We start from the raw sequence: 15,101 nt of genomic DNA, 5'->3' as shown, positions 1-15,101 counted from the left end.
AAATTATGTAACGTTTAGAAAGTCCTTAGAGTCAATCATAAACGTAATTACGTTAACTTTTAATTAATTACGTAAACTTAACAATTCCGTCTAAATTGGAAAGAACAGATTAGAATTGATAAAAAAAAAAAGCAATTACGTTGATCTGAGTTTATGTGTGATGTTGTATCTATCTACTACAATACTATCTGCGAAAAATGTTTCGTTACTTTAATATCACCCTCAGTATGTGACATTATTAAAAACAAAACCATGACAAACAGCTGAGGTTTAATTGGAATATATAAATGCGTTGTAATAATATTTATGATTTTCGGCGAAGGGACCATATCCAGATGGTTCTCGCTCCGCTACGCGGCACGTCAAATAAGCTTTGATCGAAACTGAACCATTTTCCCCCGTATGAAGATATACGTATACGAGAGGATCGTCATTCGTCGTATATTACTCTATACGCGTGCCGAAGTACCCGGCATGCAAATTTTACGAGTCGAACGAGCGCACGCGGTGAGTACAGACGACCGTAAAAGTTTAACATCATTCATCCGACGCGGTCCATCCGTATACGCGGTCTGTCTTTTGTACGGTCGAAATGTAGGTAGGTATATATAATATATATGAACGTGCGCTTTCATTGACAGAGAACACCGTCCCCAGGACGCGGTGCGCACAAACGCATTTATTACCAAATAAAAGAATTCTCGCGAAACGCCCTAATAAAAATAGCTGTTTGCGGAGGCCGGCCTCGCGTCCGCGTCGCGTCGCCGTCGTTTCATATTTCCCGTGTATATTATGCAACACAGAGAAGATAAACCAATGAATTTTGTGCACTACGAGCGAATAATATTAATCATTTGCGATACGAATCTAAACTACTGTTGCAGCGTTCTATTCTTACACAACCTCCATCCCTCCCCCTCTCCTCCTCCTCCTCCTTCCCGCGAAACTTCGCGAGTACAGATTAGAGATGACATTTTACGGGATGGTTTAGTGCGCTTTATCCCTTGCTCAAGATCTGGCCAAAGTTTCTCCCGAGGCAGGCAAACCGACCACGGACTTCGTCTCTTTCATTCCTATATAACCCGGGGAAAGGCAACCCCTTGACCTCTGCCGCTGAAATTGGAATTTGATCCGTATCCCTGATATCTAATAACCCCAGCGTCTTATTTATGGATGAACTGAAATTCCAACCGTGATGGCAAGAACCAACCTGTAAGCTCCTCAGATTCAACCACCTCGCGCTTCTTTAGATGAAGGAAAATGGGACAAGCTCTATCACATACTATTTCATACCATCGATATTCGAGACAATTAGACAACTCAAGAAGATTATCCAATAACGATACCGAAATTTTATCGTATTTAAAGAATTGCACATACGAATTGTAATCATCTCTGCAGACACTATTAAAATCGATGTTTTACTGTAAGACAGATGATTAAAGATTTTATCTTTTCGTATCATATTTTAAATTCTCCTGCAATTAACACAAAATCAACATGTTACAATTTTTAAGCCAACAATCTACATGGACTTTGTTAATCACATTTACGTAGAATGTACACGACATAGTTTTATCTGAATAATAAAAATACTATATAATTTCCGGTTTAATTAATGTAACATATCTATTGCAAATGACATTTACAGCCTTATTAAAAATGTTACGCATTTTCCGAAAAGTAGTATATTAAAGTAATGATGTATTTATTGAAATTTATACTTGCAGCTGAAACAGTTTTACAATTAGTCAAACGTCTCGTTTTAATATTATTAAATTAAAAGATATGATTATATTTACTAAAATCTCTTATTTGCTCGTTTTATTGGTTTCTATTTCCTTTCGTTTCTAAATACGAGTTAAGGCGATCCTAAACTATAAAATCAATCTCTAAAAATATCACTGTTTTACTGACGATTTGTGAGTATGTATGCGTGCGACATTGATGCTGTACGTAGTGTGTAGTGATGTATTCATGTTTACTATTCCAGTAATATTGCACGCACACAACGCGATCGTAACAAATTTTCAAGCATATACATCTTTTTTATTCCGCATCCAAACCTAATTTTATCAACTCAACATTGTTTACACATGTAATTCGCAGCTCAGGCTGGTATCATTTTGTACCAACAAACTGCCAAATTTTTTTTAGGAAATTAGCAAATATTGATACAACGTTGACAGCTCTACACAAACTTTTTTTCGTTCTCAGTATAAGCTCTACCAGCCTGAGCTACATTGATGCCTATATACTTTAATCGTTGAGAAAGATTTTTTAATCTGTTGTCTTTGATTATGTTTATTTTATGCTGGAAAATAATCACATTCTATCGAAAAAACAGACGACTTTAGAATCGCTTTAAAGACCGAGCATCAGGACATAAAGTGAACAAACAATCGGTTCATTGAGTCGGATGTGAATACTATTTACTCGAGAGTCAAGAAATAATAAAAAATATTACAAGAACATTTTCGGGGAAACAATTAAGAGGATACTTATTCGATATAGATACTTCTCAATTTATAACCTTGAGAAATTTTTTATAAAAAAATTGTAGTTATTATTTTTTAAGTACAATAATTTAATAATACTGTTTTTTAAATATTTGTGATTTTAATTAAATATAATACGTTTTAATCTTTATCGAAGAATGAACGTGTGTAAATACAGTTTCAGTACGCAAATAATTATTCCATAAGCATTTTTTGTTTTCCTCTACTTACTTTTGATTCAACTTATGATTATTCTAAAATGCACAAACGATGTTCCCTTACATTTAACAGATAACGTAAGCAATTGCATACATTTTCGCAATTTTTTATTGCGCACGTTCGATATGAAGTAGGTATAAATATACTCTCCGAAGATCTAGAATTGATCAATTGCAATGACATCGTACGACCTGCATAATCGATTTGCTTTCTAAGAAAAACGATAAGTTCTAACATCTAATTTTTTTAAATAAAGACTGAGAATTCAAATTAATAAATAAACTATGGTAACCGGACTCAATATGCCCCATATTTGCGAATTTTGTAAATTTTTTACTGAATCCAAAATAAAAAATTAGCGGTTACTAAAATTCTAAAGGAGGAACATTTCTAAACGTTAATAAAATATATAAAATATTTTCAAGTATTTATATAGGTGTAGTAAGGATTTCTAAAAAAGTAGCATTCCGCGCTATATATACCCAATATGATCAACGTATATATCTTCTCTATTTCATAATAAAATATTAAAAATATGGAAAATAAAGTGACATAATATTATTTTTATATGTTTATAAATTTATTGTACTCACATATTGCCACATTAAAGAAAAAAATCTATTTTTCTCAAATCTTTTCTCAGATCTGAATAAAAAACATAGTCAAACATTTTACATTTTATTCTATTTCTAGTAAGCTTTAAATTAAAAATTATAACTGAGGTTATTTTATTATTAGTCGTTGTTCGCTGGGAAGTGTGGTCTCAATGGCCAAGGCTGGCTATATTGGTTCTACCATACAAAGAGTTATACTGTGTTGCTTTTCTTTGATTATAAATAAAACGTTGTGACAAAAATATAAACTAAATATAGTGTTGTAAAATATAAATACAGAGCTACAATAACATAAACTACAGAAATTGATAACTATGTTTTGGTAACGATACAAAGCAATTACATGACTACGAAATATATACATCGCGACAACAACGTTTTTACTTTCTTGTATTGATACGAACAGAATAAATTATATGATTTATTAAATGACGCAATTGAGTCACACGGATTACTTGCACGCCCTACTATTGCTACCTATTAAATTTTCCATGTAATTACTTACAAACAGCCAGTTAGCCATTTTGCGTCCGTATATAATAGTCCCATATTGGGTCCGGTTACTTATTTATAAAACTATCTATTGATATTACATTAATAATAAAATATCTTAAGTTTTATTAGTTTTGTCATTTAAAAGATAAATTTACGTAAAATAAAAATGGCAATTTTTATAAAAGTATTATCATAATATTATATTGCATGCGCGTATCGAAGATATTTTATAAGAAATAATAATTACAGAAAATATTGGTAAAATGAAATTGGTTATTTTCGCTATTTTCCTTATGATTGTTATGGCTGCGATTGCTTCTGTGGAAAGTGGCAAGTGTGCACCTAACGCTGCAAACGTAAGTATTTATATATATTTTATAAAAGATAATTCATTTTTCGCATTATAAAGACGAAGAAAACGATATTAGAATTTTAAAAAAATTTTAATTCATGTTCTGTTTTCTATGCGTAATTCATATAATCTTATTAGAATATAAGAAAATGTTTTACAACTGTATGCAAGATCATAATCTCGCGCAATCTTTTGCAGTGCAAAGGCTACTATTGTTGCGACTCAATTAGAGATAAATACGAAGAAGTGGAATTTTTTGGTCATACTTGCCGGAGGAAGCATTAAATAGAATGGGGGCCGCCAGAAGTTGTCCAATAATCATAAATGATTCGACCGGAACTTCCACAACGTAGTTGCACAAAACTACGATTTAATCTTGTACTTAATTTAAAAATAATATGAGAATTTATTTAATAATTGAAAATATATACTTGCTCAGTCATTACGCAGCAAAATGTTCTCGTGTCTCAATGAAAACCTAAAAACTGTTATTATTAATTAAATTAAGCAATGTTCCCTAATTTCAACAAAAGGAAGTAAAATCCTAATAAAAAACCTTACAAAGGTAAAAAGAGATGCACAAGTACATAAATGCGTAAAAAACTTTGTTTATTTAAAAATTAACTGAACAGAAATAAATATGAAATCAATACAATTAGCCAAGTATGTTACCAAAAAAATTAGACCTAGCATATGTTATCATAAAACAAGCATATTAATACATAGAAAATATATATCAAAGAATAATTAATTTCGTCTCTAATGATCGTAATCATCGCGATACAAAAAGTCTGTTCAAGACAAAAATTAACTTTGTAATATTTATAAAAGATTATTTAATCTTAAGATTTTAGCTTCTATTTTTTAAGCTCAAATAAAGACTGCACAATTTTCTTGAAGACCGTCCAAGAATAATCCTTGTGAATCTCTCTCACAAACAGCTGGTGCTTCTTCGATTTGGCCATAAATACACACGATGTGTACCGTCACCGTCGTACATTACCTGAAACCTTCCCATTTCTTTTCCCATCGTTCCCTTTTATTCCCTTCCGCCCGTCGTCCCTTATCTGACGTAGGAACGACACGAGGGAAGCAATCGGTAAGAAACGATATCGTTCGACATCGTACTCCCGTTATTAATTACGGACCGGACCGGCGACGGTGTAGAATCGACGGACGGCGCGAGCGCGGAACAGTGTCCAGGGGTTGACCTTTTTTTCTCTCACAGGACGGGGTAGTCGTCCGTTGAAGCGTGTCGCTGAATGTCTCTCGAGAAAATCGTATTTCTCGCAGAGAGAGAGAGAGAGAGAGAGAGAGAGAGAGAGAGAGAGAGAGAGAGAGAGAGAGAGAGGGTAAATGGAGAAAAAAGGACGCTGGCGTCGCTGCCACTGCCTGCGCTCGTGTGTCGCATCGTTCGATTATTCGCCCTCGCCAAAAGCTCTCTCGTAAACTATCGCGTATACCCAACGGCGCAACATCGCGGTGCGTGCGTGGGACGGTGGTTCGCGTTTGTGTACGTTTGTGTGCGCTGTGTGCGCAACGATTTGAGGAAGAGCTCGACGACTAGGACGCCGCGGCCTGGACAGGAGGGATATAGGGGGTGCAGGTGGGACCATCCATCATACGGCGGAAACCAGCCGGCACATTGCCGGAAGTGACGTCACGCTTGAAATATCGACTAATAATTTATACGCAGACGTTAGCGCCCGCTCACGTTTTGCAGGGTTACCTATCCGTAATAACAAACTAACGCCTCCGCGCCGCGCGCGATTGTGGCTGTGCGGCGCGACATGCGCGTCGGTATGAGTTACGGAAGGTTTAGTAGTGCCGTTTGGAAGAACCGTGGTTCGCCGTGAGTTTGGCCAGAACTTTAGCCAAAAACAGCGTGTTTGTTTTCCAATTATTTTTTATATACCTTCTGAATAAAATATGTAATTATAATTCGTATAATTTTAATTGCATCTTCGCTAATAAATTAATTGAGTTGGATGGATTCGAAGTAGGTTGTCAATTATTAAACTAATAAACCGCTCTTACCCTGCTACGATCAATAATTCAATAATTATTATCTTAATTTATCTATCAATCAATAATATCGTTTCATGTAATTTAATTTGATGTCATACGATCAATGCAATTTTGAAAGCAAGAAGATTCAACGTTATACCTACATCCGAATGTCGGTCTTGTTTTCAATGACGAGAAATCACGCGACAAGTTATCGCCTCGCCCGCATATGGTGGAAAAAGTGTCGCTTACAGACTGCAAAACGCGCCATTTGTTTTTACTCGACAGAGGGTTGATGTAACTGACGTTCTTTCTGCCTTGTCATACGACGGCTTACCCGACGTTGGGGCCGTCTGTCACTTCGTATCAGGTGGGTGTCGTGCCACGGATTTGAAATGATTGTCTCGTCAGGAGAAGGTAAAAGACGTCGCGACTGACGTCCTCTTTTCATCGCCTCGCGCGTCTCCCGACTCGTACATACCTTCGCAAAAATGATTTCTCACCGGTCCGCAAACATCACCGTTACATTTATAAATATATTTTTTAGCAAGTGTTGTCCTTTAAACACCGCTCCCCAATCCCTTCGGCCTGGAGGTAAAACGTTTATTTAAAAAAAAGTTTGTTTTTGAAGCGTGACGACAATCGCGCGCAAACATCGCAGGTAAATTTCACAGATTTTTCGATGTTTGATGTTGTGCAAGAGGTGAAAAAACTATGTTTAAAAACAATGAATGACAAAGCCAGTCAGTGCTCGGTGACCTCTCCTCTATCTTTAAAATTTGGCAACCAACTTGTTATACTGGTTATTTTTACTTTTTCACAAATAAACATTTTGTAAAAAAAAAACTATTGAAAATACTTTTATATATAATTTACGTGAATCTTTTTTTGTTGTTTTTATATAATATTATACTCGTTTTTACGCACGACATTCTCTGTAATATCCTTATTTTGTCGCTCATCGTGAAACGGCGTCTTCGAATTGCAGAAAGAATTCCAATTTCGATAATTAGAAGCATAACTAATATCCTAGATATGAGTATCACGATGCCTTCGCCTCTCTTAGAGCCAATCCGTGCTATCCCTGGCAGAAAATTAAAAAAAAAAAAAGCCAACACGTCTCGCCGTAGAAGCAGGAACGCCGTTCCCTTGAGCAAAAAGGGGATGACGGAGGAACGGCGATAACGGGCGGAAAATTGATGCGGTGAGTCGCGTCACAGATGTCCCTCGTCGTCTCCTTCGTCACCGGCCAGACAGACGTGGGATGCGTATTCATGCAGGTACACAGGCAGGTCGTCGTCATGACAACAAATTCCTGAATTCAAACAGGCGTTCTCTGTCTACGCTGCACGGCGCGCCGTGAGCCAAGACGACAACGTGGGTGAGGACAAACGGCGGAAGAGGGAAGGGGGGCTGGCGTGACTTAGATCCTTCGACCCTCCTTACGACGACAACCGGTTCCGTATCCTTATACGACCTCGCTGAGGTCCTACGTAACTGGTATTGCTCGCCAAGGTACCTCGCCTCCCCCCCCCCTCTCTTCATCCTCGAACGGCGTCTCCCGGGCGGCGACGAGGGTAGCTTTACTCGCACTCAATATTCCATATTTCTCGTGACAATTTCTCCGGGCGAATTTATAGACTTCCCTTTGGTCGAAGTACGGGCGAGTGGCGAAGGAGAGAGAGAGAGAGAGAGGCGACGGCAAACAGTCGGATTGGTGCTCGACTGGAGAAAGACGAAGAGGAGAACGGGGGTGAGATGATGGGGGGGGGAGTGGAAACGATGAGTGTAGAAAAGAAGAATGGGGGAACGGTGTTGCAGCTTGCAAAGAAGGCGAGCGTACGCTCGCGGAAGAGAGAGGTGTAGGAAGGGCGACCGAATGAAAAGCTTCTGCCACCTTCTCTATCTACTATGCTGCTGCAATCAGTTATAGGGAGACACGTCGATACGTCTGCTCGCCCGTGTGGAGTGTGGACGTCGGTGCGCCGTCGACGGTGCAGTGGATACGGCGTGGGTGTGAACTGCCGCGAGTATCGGTATCGGTGCGGTCGCGCATACTGGGCGAACTGCAGACTGCGGTTGTTGTGTTGCAGCGGCGAGGAGGAGATGCTTGAGAGCCTCCATCAGTGGCCCGGATCTCGATATCCACTTTATTGCGCGAGCGTATATATTCACAGAAAAATATGGAATATTCTGGCGTTTCGTGGCTCAGCCACCACGACAGTTTCGTTTATACCGCTTCCTTTTGCCAATTCTTTCCCCGCGCAACGCTCTCAAGTTCATCTCTCCCCACGTATATATTCCGCAAAAGCTAAAACCAGTACTTCCTCCCCCTCCTCCCCACCAGTTCGGCGAAACTATTCATTCCGTTTGATGAAGAAGCCCAGTTCATTGCCGACGGCCGCGCGTATAGTTACCGTTTATAGACTGCAAGTGAAATTCACTCCTCATATGCCCTAGATCGTTTAACGGATATAAGTTTTACTTTCTACCGTATGCTACCACGATATTCTTAGATCGTATAGCGGTAAATAATTAATGTCCGGCTGTAAAGGAAAATATAGATTTATCCATCTGTAATGAACTATCGGCTTAAATTCGTGAACTTTATGTAATTATCATATCTCTGCGTAAATATAAAAGATGACGTAAACACACGTGATTGGTCAATATGTCGGGATTGTATAACTTTTCGGTATGAGTAAGAAAAAAAAACGTCATAAATAATGTCGTTTGATATATAACCACTTGCGTGATCTAAGTTCCTACGACTCACGAAATGACTTATCACTTTCGAGAAAGAAAATATCTTCCTCCTCTGATTAATTAATCATCAGATTGCGCGCATACATCTTATTAAGACGATTATCTTGACCCGAATCAGCGAGTTCGAAAATTATGCAAATTGCCGGGTGGATTAGATTATAATAAATTTGTCGACGTTTGATAAATCGATTGCAATTAGGGATAACTATATAATAAACGCTGCGAAAACCTTATCCGAGTTGAATCGAGTTGCGACAAGGAGATCATATCAAGTGAGTTTAATGTCGCAAAGAAAAAAGGCCTCTATGAATTTTAAAATCGTGTGTAATTTGTCTTACTAACATATTTAAGCTTCTGCTCGAGCTGTTTCTACTTACGTAACAACGACATATGTATACATCTCTCCGAGAAAGAACCTTTTCGCTTCTGCAAAATGTAACCCTATTCGTCTGAATTATTATCGGAAGTCACGGTTTTCTTGGTTTATCACTGCACACGCCAAGTTGTTCCAATGCAAGATAACGCGATATACATCCCAAAATGGCGAACATTGTGTAATGCTGTACACACAATGCCCGGAACCTCTTGATAGCACAATCATGAGCCAAAGCAAACGCGACTTATCTACGATCGAACCTACAGCCCGGGCTGTAGTTGTACGCTAATCGCGCGTGTACACCGCGGTTGATACGTCGCTCGTAATGCCAACCCCGGTCTCGCGAGGACGGTTTGACAGCTTGCATTTCGACGATCGATTTGGCGTGAGCGGATTTGGATTGAATGCGCGTCCTTCGGAATTCCGTCGTCTCACTGTCAATCTCGTCTTTCATTGTGTTAATTGGATTACGGAATTTAAGCCGCACCCCGGCGATCGAACGCATTTGGTGGCTGGATAAGCGTATTAATCCGCGGCTCTCGAATAAGTCGAGCTTATTAACGCGATAAGACGCGTCATGATGAAATGCCGTCATACCGACCTATAGCTCGCCCCGGATGTTGTCAACGAGCGGGCTGATGGAATCTTTTGACGATTCGCAGAATGCGCGCCGATATCGATTTTATAATTTAGCAGTTCAATCTCTTCGTTATATACACACACAGAGATGTGATTTATGCATCTTTATTTACATATATTTTTTATACCATACAAAATAGCTACCACAAAATATATATACTTTAATTATAACTTATAATTAACTTCTCCAACGTTAAAGATAAAGAAAATAGATATTATTTTAAGTATAGTATTTCAAAGTTATATAGATGTACGCTAATAATTATTTTATTGTAGAGCCAAATAAAAGTAAAAATGCTCTCATTGTCAGTGATTAATACTGCACATGCTAATGCAATGAAGATGCCTAAAGCGATAATAAATGTGCATTAGCTATTGCGGGCAAAAATATGCCGTGCAAGAGAAGATTGCAGATAGTATAATCAATAGAATCGATTACATCTTCCAGTCAGAGACTCATGCCCTCCTCACCTTTGCTTTTCGCTTGGTAGTCGATGAGCCTACGCCCAGCTAATTAGCCACGAAGCCAACCAGATAATTAGTCTCTAATGGCGTTCCATGCCGCCTCGTCACATTGTTCTTGTTCTACTTTTTTTCTTATCGCCATTGGAAAATCGCTACGACTGGGGGGAGCTTTACGTCGTTTTGTGCAAAACATTATAGAAATCAAGAATATATAATTTTGGAATACGATAAATTTCAATTATACGTAACGAATAGTAATAAAAGAACAAATCGGGCAATTATAATCAATTTGTCATTTCAAATTATTCCGCAAATTTTCCGAGTAAAAATAGAAGCGAGACATTTCGCGCAATATTGCAAAATATAAGATAAAGCAGAATATTGTGTTTTTTACACTAGGAATCGTAATAATAAGCGCTCGTTAGTCGATTTACTGCCAGCGCAGCACTATCGAATCAGTGGAGTGAAATAAATCGGCCTTTCAAACAGTTTGAAATGTAAACTTATTATCACTAAAACTAAGTGGAGGATTTAAGCTGACTGTTAACGTCGTCGACGGTAAATAAGCCAAGTATTAAATACGCCTCGCAAATTAGTGTAATTTCACCTTGAGCACAAGATACGGAAATGATATACAACATCGCGAAAACCTTAGCTGCAGCTGAGAACTCTTTAGATCGTGATGTTGCAATTCCTGGCCGCGCGCGCATTAAAACGGCGCCTTCTGGAAACTGGAGTTAACGTGGCGATTTACGTTATTTTCGCGAGATCCGACGATCTACTGGGCTCAGGGGAATTAAAACTTTCCGGCGTCACACGTTAGCGCTCGCGCTCCGCTCTGGCACAGTTAGGTATACAGTTCTTACGACTTAAGATCTCCCCGCTCGAAAAATTACTCCAGCATGATAATTGTATCTTGTCACGAAACGCGCGCCTGCACGCGGCGCGGCCGCGGAACAAAATGCCTCTCGTGTCGCCCTTGTGTTTCAGATCGACATAATTTGATTTAATTAATCGGCGTTACACAAGCGCGCGGGACTTTAATGTGACACGGTTAATTATCGTTCACGGTTTTATTCACGGTTTTATGAAAACCGACCGGGTAAATGTAAAATTTGACGCGTATAACATCAATCGGCGGGCGATACAAATCGAGGGATCGAAACTCGGCGAAAGACGAGGTGCAGGTCGAGGGCGTCGAAGCGTCAGCCCGAAAATGGTAAGCGCGTACGTCAGCGCAATTTCTACCTTTGTCGACATTCGAACCGGCGTGAACGCGCCGAAAACGCCGTGCATTCATGCGACCCCGTCATTATGCACGCGATATAATATGCGACTGCATTGCGACTCGGCAATCATCGGCACGGCAGTAGCCCCCCCTCGCTCCACGCGTCATCATTCGAATTTGCGAGTGCGTCGAGCCGTGGTCGCTAACGACCCGGGGATGCAAGAGAGAGAGAGAGAGAGGGGGGGGGGAGGTAGGTCGGGGCAGCCCTAAATTCCAACCGAATCTGCCGAGAGCGGTCAGGACGTTCGTTCTCATCAGCGATGCCGCGCCGACTAATTGTAGTTATGTTTTGCGGCACCTACACCAGGTACTTACACTCGCTCGATGTTAAACAGGTGAACGCGCGGAGCCTTGTAACGCGCTTCCGTCGAGATTTATTCGACGCTCGGTGAAAATCACGGCGTTAAATGCATCTACGTCGGCGTTTGTCTCTCTCTCGCGCGGCTACGTCTCGCCGTACCGTCTACCGCGGATTTACGCGTCTCTCCTTACGAATTTAAGGACTTTGGATTAAACTCGAAGGGGAAACATATGTATAAGTCTCCGTGTGTCGTTTAATGGAATAACGAATCCCGTGTGCGCGCGCAGTCACGGAGGAGCAAGCGTATAGAATGACATTATATAGTTGAGAAATCGTAGGTATATATAACGGCGGCAGATGCACCCTTTCGCGCACGATCGAGGGCTCTGTTGTTCCTCTTCTCGCGAGCCCGGGGAAGAACTCATCTTACCTCCGGGATGAATAACTATTTAAACGGCAGGAATCGATTTTTTAATAAAGTCGCACTTTAATCGCACAAAATTGAATCTCAACAAATTTAATTAAGGCGCGGATGGGAGATTATACGATATTCATACCGCGCTCTCTTTTATTAAAATCCACTAAAAATTCCCGCATACAACGCGGTCTCCCTCTCCCCTCCCTCCCGCCCTCCCCGCGTACCACCGTATCATGTAAATAGGGCTTTAATCCGCGTTTCATCTAGGCGAGCAGAATCTATTTCATTTCCGAAGCCCAAGGAACCCTTCCAATCGCGGCTCGCCCACGATCCCGCGCGAGACGCGCATTATATTTAAATATTCATCGGCGATCTTTTATATGAAAGTCCCGGGCGCGCCATTACCGAATGGAAAAGTTAATTGCTACTTTGCATAATAATTCAATGGGAGCAAAAAGTCCATCTCTTGTCTTTCCCGTCAAACCGACGGGAAAAGATCTTGAATATCGGAAGAGAGGTAATTCCGCCATGAAAATAGGAAGGAAGCCCCGGGTCCACTTCGCGCGATTATGTGGCCCTTCGATCGACCCTTTGTGTCACAGGCCGTCTCGCAGCGCGCCAGCTCGACGGTCCTTTCTCGCGCGTATATCGGCGCGGGCGCCCTTTTTCGAAGGCGCGTCACGCGAGCGTCCCCGTAATTAGCTCCCGGTAATGTATGCGCACTTTTCAACGTAACGTTGCGGTTTCCGTTGAATCTCGACACGAAACGCGACCCGTTCCTGTTAATGTATCCGCAGTGTATCGATTCCCGCGGCACCCTTTCGCACCGCTCGACGTAGTAGGTATTACACACCGCTAGATTTATCTGATAGAGCGGCTAAACGCTCAGTAATTATCTCGTGATATCATTACTTAATACATCGCACTTTTCGTTTTACGCTTAAATTCGCAGCAGGAAAGTAGTAAAGATATGGGTTAGATAATTATAAAAGATATAATGGATTAGATAATTAAAAGTGTCGTACGTTGTAATAAAGAGAAACAAAAAAACGAATTGTCTAATTGTTTTAATATCAGAACTTTTGTTTTCTTCATTATTCTTACGCTTTCTGAAGCTGCAAAATAATAAAATGTAAATTCTCCCTCAAATTTTCATTTCTGCGGGACTTCTATGCAAATGTCAAGTTTGTATATTATAGAAGAACACGTTGGCGCAAATGAAAAATAAGCGAAAGAACGGTCAAGTGTACGTTTCACACAGTGTGGAATGATGCAGAAAAAGAATTAATAAAATTTCACGTCTGTAGTTAAAAACAAAGTTATACGTTAAGAAAATAATACACGAATTGAATAGAGTGAAATGACGGTATGAAAAATAAAATGTTATGATATTTTCGCAATTAATTCAAAAATCCTCCTTCGTTCTACTCGATTTAAGGAGGCTTCTGACGCCTTTTTCTCCCTCTTGAATTAAAGTCGGACGCGATCTTTTCATTTGCAAGCTCAACAAAATCCGAAAGCGTATAATTTCCCGTCAATCGCAACTAGATGAGAACTCTCCGCGCTTCGCGAAGAGAGAGAGAGAGAGAGAGAGCTCGTATGCCGCTATTTATTCTCCTCCGCGCCTTTAGCGAGACGCGGAAATTGTCCGAGAGACATCCGGCGAGGACCACGCTTACGTAGTCACGAAAGGCGTATACGCGCCGTGCCGTGTTAAATCGCCGTCGTAATTACTTCCGAGCGAAATTAAAGGATTTCTCAGAAACAGAGCGCGAGAGAGGATCCGCGCCGCTTTCTAATCATACCCGCGCCCGTCCTCCTCCCGTCGAAGGCTCCTTCCTTTGCGATTTGACGATTGCGTCGCTGTGTTAATGTATTCCCCGCTTCCTCGCCTCCCTCCCTGCCCCTTTTCCGTTTTCGACCCTGTGTCCCCATCATCGTTTCGCCTTTCTCGGTTTTCAGTCGTGTCGTCGGGGTCGTCGGTTCTAAATCTCTGAAATCGTAAAAGCGACCTGACAGAAATTCCTTTACGAGCCGCGGTTTACAACTCATTTGGTTCGCCCGATCTCTCGGCACCTCCTCCGCGCCGCGCCGCGCCGGCAAGGTGGCGACGCTGAGGTGGCCGATGCGGGAGGGGGGAGGAGGGGACAAGGGAACGCTTTTTATTACGAATGCGCCACGCGGCGCATAAATAACGCCCGTCAGCTACGTTCACAATGACTCGTTAAGGCTTGTTAGAGTGTGCGAGAAATAGAACCGCGCGCGAGAGGCAGACACGCCGGCACGCAGACGATCTGGTACAATCTGTGTGTATCGATTGAATCATGTGATTGTAGATTTCGCTGATACAATATATTATAGGAGCCTCCTCTGTTTTTTTTTCCTTTTTGGCGCAACTCGACTGCGCCGCTGTGAAAGAAATCGTATCTTTTTAAGTAGATATAGCAATAAGTAACAAGACATTGATAGCCTGCACTTACGTGAACGAATACATTATTTTTCTATGCTTGGTATAATTTATTATTTCAGCTTATTCGATATAGTATTCGATATATCATATTCAATTGAAGTCATATGGAAGAAAGTTAAAAAGTTGCATTTCTACTTCTAATTATGATCGAAATTAACGGGATGCTTTTCTCGTTTTAATCACAATTTATTTA

Source organism: Wasmannia auropunctata, unplaced genomic scaffold (assembly GCF_000956235.1).
Source record: "Wasmannia auropunctata unplaced genomic scaffold, wasmannia.A_1.0 LD335709.1, whole genome shotgun sequence".
NCBI classification, from domain to species: Eukaryota; Metazoa; Arthropoda; class Insecta; order Hymenoptera; family Formicidae; genus Wasmannia; species Wasmannia auropunctata.
The sequence above is the reverse complement of the archived record's forward strand: the minus strand, read 5'-3'. Positions refer to the sequence as shown.